The following is a 15,375-nucleotide window of genomic DNA, read 5'->3' as shown; positions in this document are numbered from 1 at the left end:
AAAGTACAATTGACATTCCTTTTGTAATATGCAATGGATTTTAGGAAGAGTTAGAAATAGGTGAAGGTTTAAATGGTATTTGGCTTTCCTGACTAATTGTTAAGGCCCATAAAACTCTTTGTTACAAATTCTCTTAGCAATTGCACTTGAATCACTTGAGTAGGCCATCTGTTTGTTGGTTGTGGGGAAATGTTGAACTTAAACATAAAAAGGATAAATGAAAATCCACATAATAGACTATTATCATTGATTTTTTATTGATACAGCAGGAAATTAAGGCAGTTGGCAAAAGGAAGCATTGTTCTACTGCAAGAGGAAAATCTGTAACCACCCAATGACATGCCATTAGGTCAGCTCCAAGTTCTCCTGGGCTTTTTCTTAAATGCCAGAAAGACAACTCCAAAAATATCAGTGTTTGACAATGCTCAGAACCAACTAAAAATATCATTACTCTTCAACAACTAAGAGAAACAAAGATACCAGTGGGAAGCTATGAATTTGGAGTTACATGTAAAATATTTAAAATGTTTAAAAAGAAAATGCAATAAAAAAAGAAAGTGTAATAATTTATCATTATGCATATCCATAGTGTTTTCAATAACAATAAATAAAATAAATCACCACAGTGGAAGGTACAAATCTTTCCTGATGGCCCTTGAAAAAATCCCACACAGGAGTCTGATTATCCTTGTTTCAGTTATGTTGATATACTGAAACCACTCAAGGCAGAAGGACTGTGTACTTCAATTGGCTAGTTTGGCTTTGGTAGCTATTAGTAGGAAAATGGCTCCATGAAAGGGAATACCTAATTACAAGTGGTTTCTTAGGAAAAATATATGTGGACATTGGGGATCTGGAGACTATCTTAAAACCACTTGTGATCACAGAACATGAGGAAGTCTTCACCTACCGAGGTACACACCTCCCAGGATTGGGTCATTTTAAAGGCTCCTCAAGTGACTCTGTTAATCATCCAGGTTTGGAAACCCTTGCTGAAGGTGCAGAGGGAGTTCCATAAAGAGGTTTCATAGGGAGGTTTTATTTTTCTTTTGGCAAAATAAAGCTTGTTTTGAGTTTGTCAGAAAGAGGAACTTCTTTTTTTTTTTTTTTAAGATTTATTTATTCATTTGAGAGAGCGAGAGAGACAGTGAGTGAGGGGCAGAGGGAGAGGAAGAGAATCTCAAGCAGACTCTGAGCTAAGCATGGAGCCCAATTCGGGGCTCGATTTCATGACCCTGAGATCATGACCTGAGCCAAAACCAAGAATCAGATGCTTAACTGACTGAGCTACCCAGGCACCCCAGAAAAAGAAACTTTTATTTCAAGTACCAAGATCCAGAAAAAGACACGAATCCAGAGAAGTGAGCCTGGCACTGACACTACTTTTGTGCAGGGGACACTGGCCAATCTGGAGAAAAAAAAGGCTGAGAGGATGAGTGTGTTACTGACAGCCTCTCTGGGATGAGGAATACAAAAAATCAAACAGGATCATCCCAGTTCTCTGATAAAATATATCCTCCACCCCTCCTTTGAGTTAGGACCCTGAAGGACTGCACCCTGGGAGTAAAGGTAAACTGGAGTAAATCAGCCCTCACCCAGATTCTGCCCAGTTTTATATCACCCATAGGGGTAACAATTTCAGTCAATACATGCTTGATTAAGGTGACTCCAGACTACTAACACACTCATGTGATACAGAAAATAGCGAAACTGGTCTCATGCTGAAGATAACATTATTTCAGGCCTCAAACTATTTCTACAAGTTTTTAAAATAAGATGTTTACTGGGCACCTGGGTGGCTCAGTCGGTTAAGTGTCCAACTCTTGATTTCAGCTCAGGTTATGATTTCATGGTCGTGGGATCAAGCCCTGCATTGGGCTCTGCACTCTGCACAGAGTCTGCTTGAGATTCTCTCTCCCTCTCCCTCTGCCCCTCCTGCCGCTTGCTCTCTAAATAAATAAATAATATCTTTTTTTAAAAAAAAGATGTTTAGAACACAATCAAGAATAACTAGTCACATGAAAAAGACAAAACACTATGGGCAAGAACCAACAGAAATAACAGACAACAGAAACCAACACAGAGATATTTTAGATTCTAATAGATATTACACAGATTATAAAACAACCATGTTTACTATGTTCAGAAGATAAAAGATAAGCTTTAAAATTTTGGCAAAAACCTATGAACTATAAAAGTGACACTTCAGACTTGAAAATCAAATAAATAAAAATTATAGGACTGAAAATACAATAATTGAAATTAAGAACTCAGGTTAACTCTTAACAGGTTTAACAGCAGATTAGACAAAGAAGCAAAAAATTAGTGAACCCAAAGATATATAAGAAGAAAATGTCCAGAATGTAGCATGGAGAAACAAAAGGTAGAAAATGGAAAAGAGAAGGTAAGACACACACATACAAATCTATATGTTCCTAAATGTTAACCTCATCTTAAAGAACTAAACATTCAATCCCTTGTTCTCTATTAGAGCAACATGTTCCCCTTTTTTTTTAACCTTAATTCTTTCATTTATTCATTTGTTTATTGTCATGTCTCTCTCAGCCCAACCCTCAAATGTAACCTCCTTGCAGACAGAGACCCTGTTGACCTTGTTTACTACTCTTTTTAGAGAATATACAATGTCTGGCTTCAGGGCTGGGCCTGGGATGAAGCTGTAAGGAGGCACTCATTCTGAGAATTATGCATTGCACCATGAGAATAAAGCATAAAAGATTATAAAAAGGAAGAAGTCTCTCATTTAAAAACCAACCAAACAACCAAAAAAACCCAGGGAATTTGTTAAGAGTTTTCTTATCAACAACACTGGATTATAGAGGACAATAATAGAGCAAATCCTCAAAAATCTCAGACAAAAGAATTTTTAATCTAAAATTATATCAGCTAGCATTCAAGTGAGAGGATAAAATAAACACTTCCTTGAACATGAAATGTTGCAGAAAGTTTATCATCTCCTTTCTGAAAATTACTTAAGAACATACTTCATGAGGTACCCAGTTGGCTCAGTCAGTAAAGCATGTGACTCTTGATCTCAGGGTTGTGAGTTCAAGCCTTACATTGGGTATAGAATTACTTAAAAATAAAATCTTAAAAAAAAAAGAACATACTTCAGAAAAATAAAACTTGTTAGTAAAAAAGGAAAAAAAGTGGGGCACAAAAAACCTTATGTAGAAAGGTGGGTAATTAAGTCTAAATAATTGTGATATGCAATGTAAAAAGATTGATGAAAACCTTGAATTAAAATCCCAGATGAGGGGCACCTGGGTGGCTCAGTCAGTTAAGCATCCAACTCTTGATTTCAGCTCAGGTCATGATCTCAGCGTAATGAGATCCAGCCCTGCATCAGGCTCCGCACTCAGTGTGGAGTCTACTTGAGATTCTCTCTCTCCCTCTTCCTCTGCCCCTACCTCCCACTTGCACACTCTCTCTCTAAAATAAATAAATAAAATCTTAAAAAAAAAAAAATCCTAGATGATTTTCTTATGGTCAGAAGTGGAAGTAAAAGAGAAATAAAGACTACCTAAGGCTTTGTCTTATTATTTGGAAAGGATACAGCCATGGTTTACTTCTAGATATTGTTATGTTTAATAAAGTACTTCATTTTTAAGAATAACTATTAGAGGAATAGAGATAGTATGTATAATTTCCAAGGCAAGAATAGAAAAATAAGAAGCAAAACAATCAATTTAACAAAAATTATATATGTCTACATATATAAATAAAAATTCATACAGATTTTTTCAAAAAACACTAAAAATTTTATCTCTGGAGAGGGGAGGGCAGTTGAAGGGGGGAGGGGATAAAGAGGGAATTAAAAATTTTCCTTCCTATATACTTTTGATGTTTGATTTCCTAAATAATAGTATATTAATGTATTATGTATGTCATTTTTAAGCACTTTGGGATTTTTTTAATCCAAAAAAAATCCTAATGGGAAAAGAATTCTTTAGTTTTCTCTGTCTTCTCTTCTTTCTCCTCCTCCCTTCTCTTCCTCCTCTCTCTCTTTATTTCGTAAAATTATTCTGAAATTTGTGTGGAAAAATAATAGAAGAGCATAAAAACAAGATATCATTTAGTGCTTATCAAGTTGGCAAAGATTAAAACAATTCTAAAGATTAATAACAGATGAAATGGAATCTCCTACAGTGCTGGGGGTGGCAGGGAAAATCATAAGTGGACAGAAATAATTTGAAGATAAATTTGGCAATAGATATCAAAAATCATTTTAAAGATCATGTTCTTTTGGGTTACCTGGGTGGCTCAGTCGGTTAAGCAGCTGCCTTCAGCTCAGGTCATGATCTCAGGGTCCTGGGATCGAGTCCCGCATTGGGCTCCCTGCTCAGCAGGGAGTCTGCTTCTCCCTCTGTCCTCTCTTCTCCCTCTGCTCGTGTGCTCTCTCTCTCTCAAATAAATAAATAAAATCTTTAAAAAAAAGAGAGATCATGTTCTTTCACTGTAATTTCATGTTTTATAACTTATTCTAAGGAAATAAAATTAATATTGAGAGTAAATATTGAAGCAAAGATACTTATCCTACTCATTATACTTAATATCAAAAAGTTGAAAAGGCTCTGAATGTAAATGTTCAGAAATTATAAATTACAGGATACATATAAGATATCATATGACACAATTATGAATAATTATTATTGCAAGTAGTTTTCAATAAAACGGAAAATATTTCATTCTAACGGAAGATTTTAAAACCCGCAAGATGCAGAATGGTATACATATTGTTTGGTTATAATGCACTGAAAAAGCTTAGGAATATTGAATCAAAATGGCCAACCCAGTGCTCATGAATATTTTTCCATTCCAACAACCAACATCTCTAAAATATGACAGACAAGTGGGGTTTTGGGGGCGGTGGGGAGGTTTGGGAGGTCAGTTCAAACGTTAATAATGCTATAAAAAGCATGCTACCATCAAATCAGAAATTTTAAGGAACACTTGAAATAGGGGAAGCAGAGAAGACTACGTTGACAAAGCAAATTACATGTGAAACCATGTTCAGGGGAGACAGATCCACCTGTGGGATCCACTGGTCCTGCGCTCCAAACACGATGGAAACAGATACAGTGAACAGGAGGGAGCCTTGGGGCAGCCATGGGAAGATTCTAATAACCCAATCCAGGTCACCAGGCTGGTAGGTCCCTCCCACCACAAAATTACGCCAAGAAGTAGGCCTGTTGGGTTGTTTGCCTCAGGCTAGAACAGTGAGTGTAAGCGCTTAGAAGGAAGAGGCAGGAAAATGCCTCAGGGTGGCGGTGACACCCAGAAAGTACAGGGAGCCCCTAGACCTGGGGGATGAGTGACTGGTGTTGCCTGCTCAGGACTGGGGCTCTGACTCACGCGCATCTGCTACAGGTAGAAAGAAAGAACGTCCAGAAACAGGCAAAACCAGATTCTCTTCCCTTTTTTCACATAGGAAAATTTCAAACACATACGGATTAAGAGGATATTACAGAGGACCCGTACTCACTGCCAGGCTTCCACAACCACCCCCATTCCGTCATTCCTGTTTTATGTACACCTTTAATTTTTTTCTGGGGCATTTTAAAGCAAATCCCAAGGACCATATCATTTCACTCACAAATACTAAGTGTGACTCTAACACATAAAGGACTATTTATTTATTTTTAAAGATTTATTTATTTATTTTAGAGATAGTGCGGGAGGCGTGCAGGGAGGGGCAGAGAGAGCCGGAGGGAGAGAATCCCAAGCAGACTCCATGGAGCCTGAACCAGGGCTCGATCCCAGCACCCTGAGATCATGACCTGAGTCGAAGACAGCTGCTTAACCAATTGAGCCACTCAGGCACCCCTTTTCCAAATTTCTGATCCACGGAACCTGTGAACATGACATGGTTGTTGTTTTATACCACTAAGTGGTAAGGTCAGTTGTTTCATATCAGTAAAAATCAGAAACACTAGTTCATGTTCAGTTTCCCACTCCCCCCCACCACCTCTTTCAAAATTTGCTTTATGGTTCACTTATTTCAATTAGGATCTAAGCAAGGGTCACACATTGCTTTTGACTGATATTTCTTTTTTTTTTTCTTTACTTATTAATATTGATCTCCATATATTATTTTTGACAGGTAGGACTAGGCCTTAATCAATTTTGATCCTTTTCAAATAGCATAGATGTTTTTTCTCGACTTCCATACCCACACATAATAGCTGCGTATTTCAAGGGCAGAATCCGTTCCATACCAAGATATGTGTATAGTCCTAGAATGTCAAACAAGGGTTTACTCTGTTTTCCCACAAGGAAAAAAAAAATTATAATTTAATCATTTTATAGCAACTTGAGATGTAATTCATATCCTATATAATTCAAAGTATACAGTTTAGTGATTTTTAGTATATTCACAAAGTTGTGACACCATTATCTCAATTGACTCTACAACATTTTCATCATCCTAAAAAGAAACCCAAACTCATTAGGAGTCACTCCCACTCTCCCCCAAACCCCCAGCCTTAGGCAGCCACTAATCTATTTTCTCTATATATAGATTTGACTATTCTGGACAATTTCATACAAATGAGATCATACCATAATGTGGACTTTTGTGTCTGGCTTCTTTTCTATTAAATATTGTTTAATCCACATTAATTTCCTCTTCTTTTTTTCTTTTTATGCAATTTATTTGTGAAGAAACTGAGTCTTTTGTCTTATAAAATAACTTGTAGCCTGCTTTGGTTGATGTATCGACATTGATCGCCATGTTCCTCTTTTGAGCTGTATTTCCTATAAAGTGATGGCTAGATCCAGCAGCGTTGGCAAACTTTTTTGGTAAGGGGCCTGATAATATTCTAGGCTTTGCGGGCTACTCAGTGCCACCGTCCTGGCACGAGAGCAGTCATAGATGTTATGGAAATGAATGAGCATGTCTGTGTTCCAAAAAAACTTCATTTTCAAAACAAGCAGCAGCCTGATTTGGCCCATGGGTCACTGTTTGCCGGCCCTGATCTAGAAGAAAAAACGTTATCGAATACAAAAATCAGTCCACAGTCCAGATTCACCAAATAGTTAAGGGAGACCCAAATTATGAAAGGAAAACCAAACTAAACAAATCTAAAAACCAATATCTGAAGAAACAGTATAAATAAAATAAACAAGAAAATCTTGAAAGAAGTACTGTACGTGGTATTCTCAAGAATGAAGAGATGGTACTGTGTTCCTTAAGCAAGCAAAGTGTTGTGATGATAAGTATTTAGAGATCTTGGAAATGAGTAATACAGTCATCGAAACATAAATCTCTGTAGACGTGCTGAATAACAGCCCTTCGCTAGCAGAGTAGGCTGAGAAATTGTTCCAGAACACTATACTAAAGAAAAAAGAAATGGAAATACTAAAAGTTAGGAGACTATCGAAGTTACACCCAGAAATTCCACCATCCATCTAATAGAAGTTACAAAGAGAACAGAGACAGAGCAGAAGAGATAAGCAAAGGAATAATAATAGAAAATGTTTCCTTGAGCTAAAACAAAAAACAAATGTGATCCTTTAAATAGAATGGCCCAGTGAGTAACAAGCAGTGCGATTATAGGGGGTGGGGGGTACCTTGTACATGGACACATGATGATCGTTTCAGGACTCCTGCTATAAAGACTTTTCTGTCCCCTCCATGCATCTCCAGAGTCTCACTCAGTGACTCTGGGTTGGAACGTGAAAATCTGACTTTTGTTCTTGTGCTTCCAAAACCACTGCTCCAAGTGAACCTAATTTGCAGACAACGTTGGCAACAGCTGCTTTCTAGAGCAATAATCTGCAACTCTGAACCGAACCACCCTTACCCAGCCTGAGACCCATTGTCTAGCCCAGTTCTCCCAGATGCCTTTTAAGCTAAGAGTCCCATTCTCCTTCCCTGGGCAAGCATCTCTGCCTTGGTATGCCACTGTTAACCCCCCTCCGTGTCACCCCCACAGAGCAAGATCCTCCTTCCACCTTGTGCCCACTGCCCAGCGTTTTATCGGCAACTCTTCCAATGACCCTCGCATCTCCAACATTTCTTGGCCCTGAACTAGTGCTCTCCGGACCCCTGTCCTGAGGGCCCCAGTCCCTGACTCCTATCCTTTGCCTCATTTTCAAGATACTGGCTCTGTTGGAATTCACTTATTCACCTACCACACAAGAGCTTAGTGCATGCTGAGCACTGTGCTGGGTCCTGGGGAAACACAGCTGAAAAAGACCTGAAGCTTGCTCCTTCCAGGGACTTCTAGTCGGGGGCAGATACCACAGGGGGAAGAAGTGGACTACCGTGTGATCCGGGGTATCATACAGTGTGGCTCCAAAAACAGTTGGAGCCACCTGACCTTGACTTGGCCAAAGTTCTTACAAAATTTCAGATTCTCGGAACTGGTCCTCTGGATCATAATCCTATGAGGACGTGGCCCAGGAAACGGTATTTTAAACAAGTTCAAATAATTTGTATGACCATAAAATTGTGATGACCGCTGGCCTTAAAGAGCTATGTCCAAGGTCTCTGATTTGGTTTGGAAGGAAGCTGGGGAGTGTGAGAAAGGGTGGTGGGTGAGCAGCTGGGTGGGTATTTAAGGAGTCGTCACACCCCACAACGTTGCTATGCTAAGGAGTCTGGCCTTTAAAGGAGGAGCTATAGGAAGCCAATGAAAGTTTCAAGGGAGGGAAGGGGTGGGAGCAGCATAGTGTAATTTTTTTTTCAAAGATTTTATTTATTTATTCATGAGAGACAGAGAGAGATAGAGAGAAGCAGAGGCAGAGGGAGAAGCAGGCTCCCCGCTGAGCAGGGAGCCCGATGCGGGGCTTGATCCCAGGATCCTGGGATCATGACCTGAGCCCAAGGCAGATGCTTAACCGACTGAGCCACCCAGGTGCCCGGCATAGTGTAATTTTAAAAAATGACTTTTAACATTATAGGAGGATGGAGGATGAATAGAGGTGAGTTGGGGGCAGTGAGGGGGTGAGCCCAGGGGGTGGAGAGACTAGTGAAACATGGTGGGGACTGGAGCTGGCCCAGTGGCAGAGCAGACAGAGAAGGGGGAGCTGAAGGTCTGTTTGGGAGATGCACCAACCTCACTAGGTGACAAGAGTCAAGGCTGGACTTGCAGCTCCTGTCCCCTGTGCTCGCCCCAGCCCCATGGGATGGTCAAGTTCTCAGTCCCAGTTGCTTCCTGCCCGCCCTCACCTGCCATACCCTGTCCTAAAGTATGCCAGTTATTGGAGGAAAAACACACATAAAGCATACTTCTTTTGTACCTTTATTTTCATTGCCCTAATTGTTAGAGACCTTATCTTGATAAATTGATTGCCCTTCATATTTTGTTCTTACAAAAACCTAAATACTATCGTGCTGCTTTCCTGTTGGTTCTTAGCTTCAGAGCTCTTTTAAAGGTTCATGCCTAAACTACTCCTTCAGGTTCCCAAACAACCTCAGGGCAGCAACTCCAAGAAAATGCAAGGGCAGAACTGACCAGCTGGTCCTTTCTGGATGCACCCAAACTTTCCTGCAGTGAGAGGAATGTCACACGCCCACCTTCACAGGTTGCTCCAGATGGCAATGAAAAAAAAGAACATGCATTTTACAAGTGAGTTATGAGTGGTCACACAAAGGGTTACTCAATTCATTTCCACTCGGCTGAGAATTTGGAGGTAAACCCTTTCAAGCTTACATAGGTCACCTGGGACTTCAAAAATAAATTATTTAGAGCTGTCCGGAGTGAAGTAATGGTTATTGCTGATTAATCCTGATGAACACTCATGATACAGTAATAAAGCGGGTATTATAGAACTATAGGCTCTATAAAATAAATTCTGTCTCTGTAGGAGAGATATAAAACTGCATTAACAACTGAAATATATGTGTGATAATGAAAAGATTCAAATAACTGCTTACAATTTACAAAGCACTTTCTCGTTTATTACCTCATTTGAGCCCCACAAAAATTCCTTAAGGTAAATCGTCTTTATAGTTCCATTTTATAAATGAGAAAACTGAGGACCAGAAAGATTAAGTGACTGGCCCAAGGACGTACAGCCAATAAGACATTTCTCTATATCAACTAGCATGCTTTTGGCTGCAAGTAACAGAAAACCCAAATTAAAGTGTACTAAATAGTAGGAACTCTTAAAGAAATGTAGGAACTCCTATAACAGAAAAAGTCTAGTGGGGCAGTGGGTTTCAGGCACAGTTTGATCAGAAATCCAGCCTTGTCTTATTTTGACTGTCTTGGATTTATCCTTTTTGTTTGTGTCAGCTTTATTCTCAGGTTCTTTTTTCATTTTGTAGCAATGCTGAAGCAGTTTCAGGACCTACCACACTATCTAAGAAGGAGAAAGGACTTCCTTCTCCTATCACCAAACCAATCAGGCTTCATTTTTATCACACCAGGGGCCAAGGGAATGCCAGGTCCTGACTGGCTCAGGACTGGGATACATACCCATGCATCAGCCAAAGACCATGTCAATCGAGGCCACCACCCAGCAGCTGGGGACTGGATGAGTCTCCTTCAAACCCCACGGCTGCTATCCACCACATGTCAGACTTGAATGCATGACTTAGAATTCTGAATCATTTGGGTTTGTTTGGTTTTGGGCTTGGGGGTGTTTTTCTGGATCTTACATATTGTCAACCTTCATTCCTGGAACAGACAACTCTGTGTAAAACTGTTATTTTTGTGCATGTAAATGGGCCTAAGGAGGTCCTTAGGTGACCAGAAGTCCTTCCCAACTGGTATGCACCAAGATGGGACCCTTCTCTGTGTGTGTGTGGCCACTATCCGTGGAGTCTGTGGTTTCCTGGTTTACTTCTCCAACTCACATTCTTCTACATTCTTTGGCCCCATTCATTTGTGTTTCAAGCACATTTTTGTTTCTTTGTGTCAGGGCCCAGCTAGGAAGACAGAAACCACTTTGAATATTTAGAAGAAAGGAAATTTAATGCAATGAGATGGAAGAAATTTAGAAGCCAAACCAGGGATTGTGAGGCAATCCAGAGACTAGCCACAGCAGGAAGTTGCTGACCCTCCTAGGGTGGAGGGACAAAGGGAGGAGGTGAGGCTACCCAAGCCCAGGGCCTGGGATGGCCCAAAGGAAGCTGGAACCATGGCAGGCTTCCGGGGAGAGCCGAAGCCAAGGGAGGGAGGCAGCAGCTGCCAGAGACGCCACCCCAGCCCAGAGGGAAAGGGAGAAATACACTGACTTCCCCTTCCTCCGGCTCTCCACATGCCCACCAGAGCCTCCCATGGGCCAGCCCCAGTTAGGAGCTGATGACAAGGGGCCTGAGAACCTGAGCCTGGAGGGTCAGGTGCTCTGAATACAGAGCCAGTGGAGACAGGGTGAGGAAAGGATCTCAGACACCCAGAACCAGCACACCTGCACAACAATACCACCCATGCTTGTTGTGGGAAAATTCTAGATAATACAGATATACAAAGAGAAAAAGGTAAAAAATCATGATTTTATTAGTTTTTTCAGTTTTATTGGTATGTAATTAGACATACAGCACTGTATAAGGTCAAGGTCATAGTGATTGACATATATTGCGAAGTGATAACCACAATAAGTTTAGTTAACATTGATCATCTCATACAGATACAAAAAAAAAAAAAATTTTTTTTTTAACTTGAGATGACAACTCTTAGGATTTGTTCTATTAACAACTTTCCTATCTACTATAGAGCAAAGTTAGCTATAGTCATCATGTACTACATCATGTCCCTAGTACTTACTGATCTTATAACTGGAAGCTTGTATCTTATGACCACCTTCCTCCAATTTCCCTACCCAGCTGGTAACCACAAGTCTGATCTCTTTTTCTATGAGTTGGGTTTTTTTCTTTCTCTTTTATCTCCCTCCCTCCCTCTGTCCCTCCCTTCCTCCCTCCCTTTCTTTCTTTCCTTCCTTTCTTCCCTTCCTCCCTCCCTTTCTTTCTTTCCTTCCTTTCTTCCCTCCCTCCCTCCTTCTTTTCTTTCCTTTCTTTTCCTTTCCTTTTGATTCCACATATAAGTGAGATCATACAGTATTTGTCTTTCTCTGTCTGACTTATCTCACTTAGCATGATTGCCCTCAAGGTCTATCCATGTTGTCACAAATAGGATTTCCTTCTTTCTCATGGCTGAATATTTTTGTTGAACGTGAGTTTTGCAAGTGAGTATATGCATGTTTTCAGTGAAGAATAAACTAGAAAATATTCCTATTTAAAAAAAGAAAATATTTCTATTGATTGTCCTTCCTGAGTAGAAACAAATGTCTATATTTTTTATGTTTTTGCCTAACAATGCAGAGAAAAGTAACTGCCCTGTGTTTTGAATATGAAGACATTCAAGAATGGGTTTTCATATCTGTGTTAAATTTGTTTTGAAATAAACATTTTCAAAAGTTAGGCTACAATGAACATGGGGGTGCAGATATTTCTTTGACACAGTGTTAAGAGGCAAGTGTTAAGAGGCAAAGTTAAATCTGCCAGTCTCAGAGACCTGCTGAGGGCTGCCTACTGCTCATTAGTCAGTCACTGTGGGGTTCAGTGTTCTGGTCCTTTCCCTGTCGAAAGGCCAAGCATTCTAGCAGTTTGACATTTTGTTATATATACCCTAAAAAATTCAGTTTCTCTTCTCTATCAAGTCAAATGTGAAAAAATAGATTTGACAACTGTAGTAAGAAGCTTTATTTCTTCCAAGAAACTGATTTGCTCCTTTTCCCAAATAACACGAGCTATATGACTTATCAGTTCTCCTCTTTTTGCCCAGACTACCAGGAAACTCAAAGTTGCCTCTCATACTAAGACCAGCACATTTTAGCCCTTCTGGTGGACATGTGCTTTTTTTCTCTTCTCCATGTTCCAAACTATGTTGTTTCATGTCAGCTCTACGGTGTATGTGTATGAGTCAAGAAGACAGAAAGAAATACAGACACATAAGGGAGAGGCCCTTGAATTATTTCCCCAGAGTGTTGCTGGGGCATCACTTTGCCCTGTCCAACTTTGTCCACTTTAAGCCAGCACAGGGGAATCATTTGCCACAGTGGAACAGATCCTGTTTACCGCCCTCCCCAACAGCAGATGGCCACTCCGTACAAATCCATGTCATACATCATTGCTGAGTGAGACACCACCATCCACTGGACAAATCACTAGCATCTTTGCTCCAACTCAGTAGGCTAGGAATTATATGTGTGTGCTCAATAGACTCTGGTTCAATAAGTGTTCAGCTGTGGGGCCCCTACTGAGCATCTTCACAATGGAAAGGGGTGGAGCTAGGGGCTTCCAGAGGGATTAGGGTTGGATGTTTAATTATACTGGGCATTTTAATTAGGTCAGGCAAAGCTTTTGCAAAGAGGTGAAAGCATTGTCCCTCCAAGCAAGCACCTCTCTGGCCTGTTTTGCTTCCTTGATTCACAAGTTAGTCTCTTTAGAATGTTTCTCTTGTCCTTTGTTTATTTGAGGCTGACAGTCTGGCATCAGACCCAGTTTAATATAATTTTTACTGTTGCTATCACATCCCCAATTCTATCAAGAAGGTTATTATCATGTTGTCTAAGACACCTTACAATGGTAATTATCAGGCCAGGTGCACACCCATACTCACCCCACCCCACCCCTTTCTACTTTGAATTTCAGAAATGAACTCTATGCTCACTCCCATTTCATTGAGACAATAAGAACCTGTGACTCGACGGCATGGCAAAGTAGATATTTAGCGATTATCTAGATCATTTGATTGGGATAGGCAAACAATTCATATAATTTAGGTTCTAGAGTATATCTGCGGGTCTAAAAGACAGGGAAAATCTTCCAATAGCTTATAATTGCTTCAGAGTTCTATAAACACATAGGCTGCTTTTACAGCAAATTTGCTTCCCTAATTATGTTTTACATAATCTAATGTGTTCATATTAATTTGTATTCTCTAAGCATATACCAGCCCAAAGGTATGTTGCCTGGTAAGCTGGCGAGGAAAACTGACCACAGGTGATCATCAGGGTAGAGCTGAAAGTTGGCAATTAACAGGAAAGATCCAGTACTGACAAAAGGAAGGAATCACTGCAGCATTTGGTTTGGAAAATGGTGTGTGGGTGTGTGTGTATGTGTGTGTGTGTGCACGTGCGCACACACACGCAAGCAAGCACACTTGCGCATTGTGTGCAAGTTCCATTGTTGGTTTCGGTGCAGAGTTGGGTCAGACCCTTAGCATGACTTTAGAACATGGGCATCGACGGTGAATGATGGTAATAATAACCCACTTCAGGGGTGTGGATGTTAGCCATTAGACATACACCTCTGGCTTTGAGCCAAGACTTGATGTGGAGTCTGAGCCTGGACTTGTCCAGGAGGCCTATGCCTTCAGCAGGTAGAGTCTTACTGCAAAATTATATCACACTAACAATGAGACTTACTGGAAAAACAAATAAAATGCTTTAAATGTTTAAATGCACTTCCAAGTATTCATCCTCCAAATATTTAGACTCTGAGCTGACTGGGCCAAGAGCCCAAGCTTCCTGTGCATGCTGGATGGTTCCAACAATCTCCCCAAGATCAGCAAATATATAACGACTTAAAATATCATCCTTTTGGAGCCAAAAAAATTATTCCCCAGGTATTGCTCCAGGGAATCAGCTAGGTCTTTGTCCAAAGGCCTCCGTAACATCTATAGAGTTGATTCATTTTTAATAAACTTTCACCAAAACCTCCATAAGACTATGGTCTGTGTCCACTGTGAGGTTGCACCATAAACAAGAGTGGATGGAGATTTGGGGGTAGAGGTGGGTAGGAGGAAAAGGAAGGAAGAGGGAGAGAGAGGCAGAAAGAGCAACATGTTGAGGAAACTGGTCGCCATCGAAGGCTTTGATGCCTTAATCAAGTCTTCAAGAGGAAATACGAGAAAACCAGGAATTTTGTTTTTGTTTTTTAAGGGATGGGAAGAGGAAGGTGAGGGCAGCAGAGACAGATTTCCTTTTGCATTTAAATTTCTCTAAATTCAGTAATCATAAAATTCATTCTCCTTTTCCCAGGGATATTCATACAAAAGCTTCCCTTTTTTGAAGACTCCATAGCAAAAAAAAAAAAAAATCTGATTCTAGAGTTTAGCCATCTCTTCTTTAACTAAGAAACTCCACCAAATTAAAGAAATACCCTTCATGTAGACCTTGATTCTAGAATATTTTATTAGTACTTTGTTCAGTCTTCCCTGTGGACTAGGTAGAACAGTGGAGTCAAATTTTACATGCATTTGAAGACATGAACAGACATTTTTCCAAAGAAAACATCCAAATGGCCAACAGACACATGAAAAAGTGCTCAACATCACTCAGCATCAGGGAAATCCAAATCAAAACCTCAATGAGATACCACCTCACACCAGTCAGAATGGCTAA

At 40.2% G+C, this 15,375-nt stretch overlaps 1 long non-coding RNA gene across 1 annotated transcript in view; it reads right to left on the bottom strand.

Moving 5' to 3' along the window:
- Nucleotides 1–271: 271 nt before the first annotated feature.
- LOC145720214 (uncharacterized) overlaps nucleotides 272–15,375 on the bottom strand; it is a 23,822-nt gene continuing 8,718 nt past the window's right edge. The window contains exon 3 of the long non-coding RNA XR_014143063.1: nucleotides 272–4,443. This is a non-coding gene — a long non-coding RNA (uncharacterized LOC145720214). The remainder of the gene's footprint in view (nucleotides 4,444–15,375) is intronic.

The sequence above is a fragment of the Leptonychotes weddellii genome, chromosome 2 (genome assembly GCF_054177405.1).
Source record: "Leptonychotes weddellii isolate Sample4059 chromosome 2, ASM5417740v2, whole genome shotgun sequence".
NCBI lineage: Eukaryota > Metazoa > Chordata > Mammalia > Carnivora > Phocidae > Leptonychotes > Leptonychotes weddellii.
Note: the sequence above shows the minus strand (reverse complement) of the source record. Positions and strands in the feature narration are given on the sequence as shown.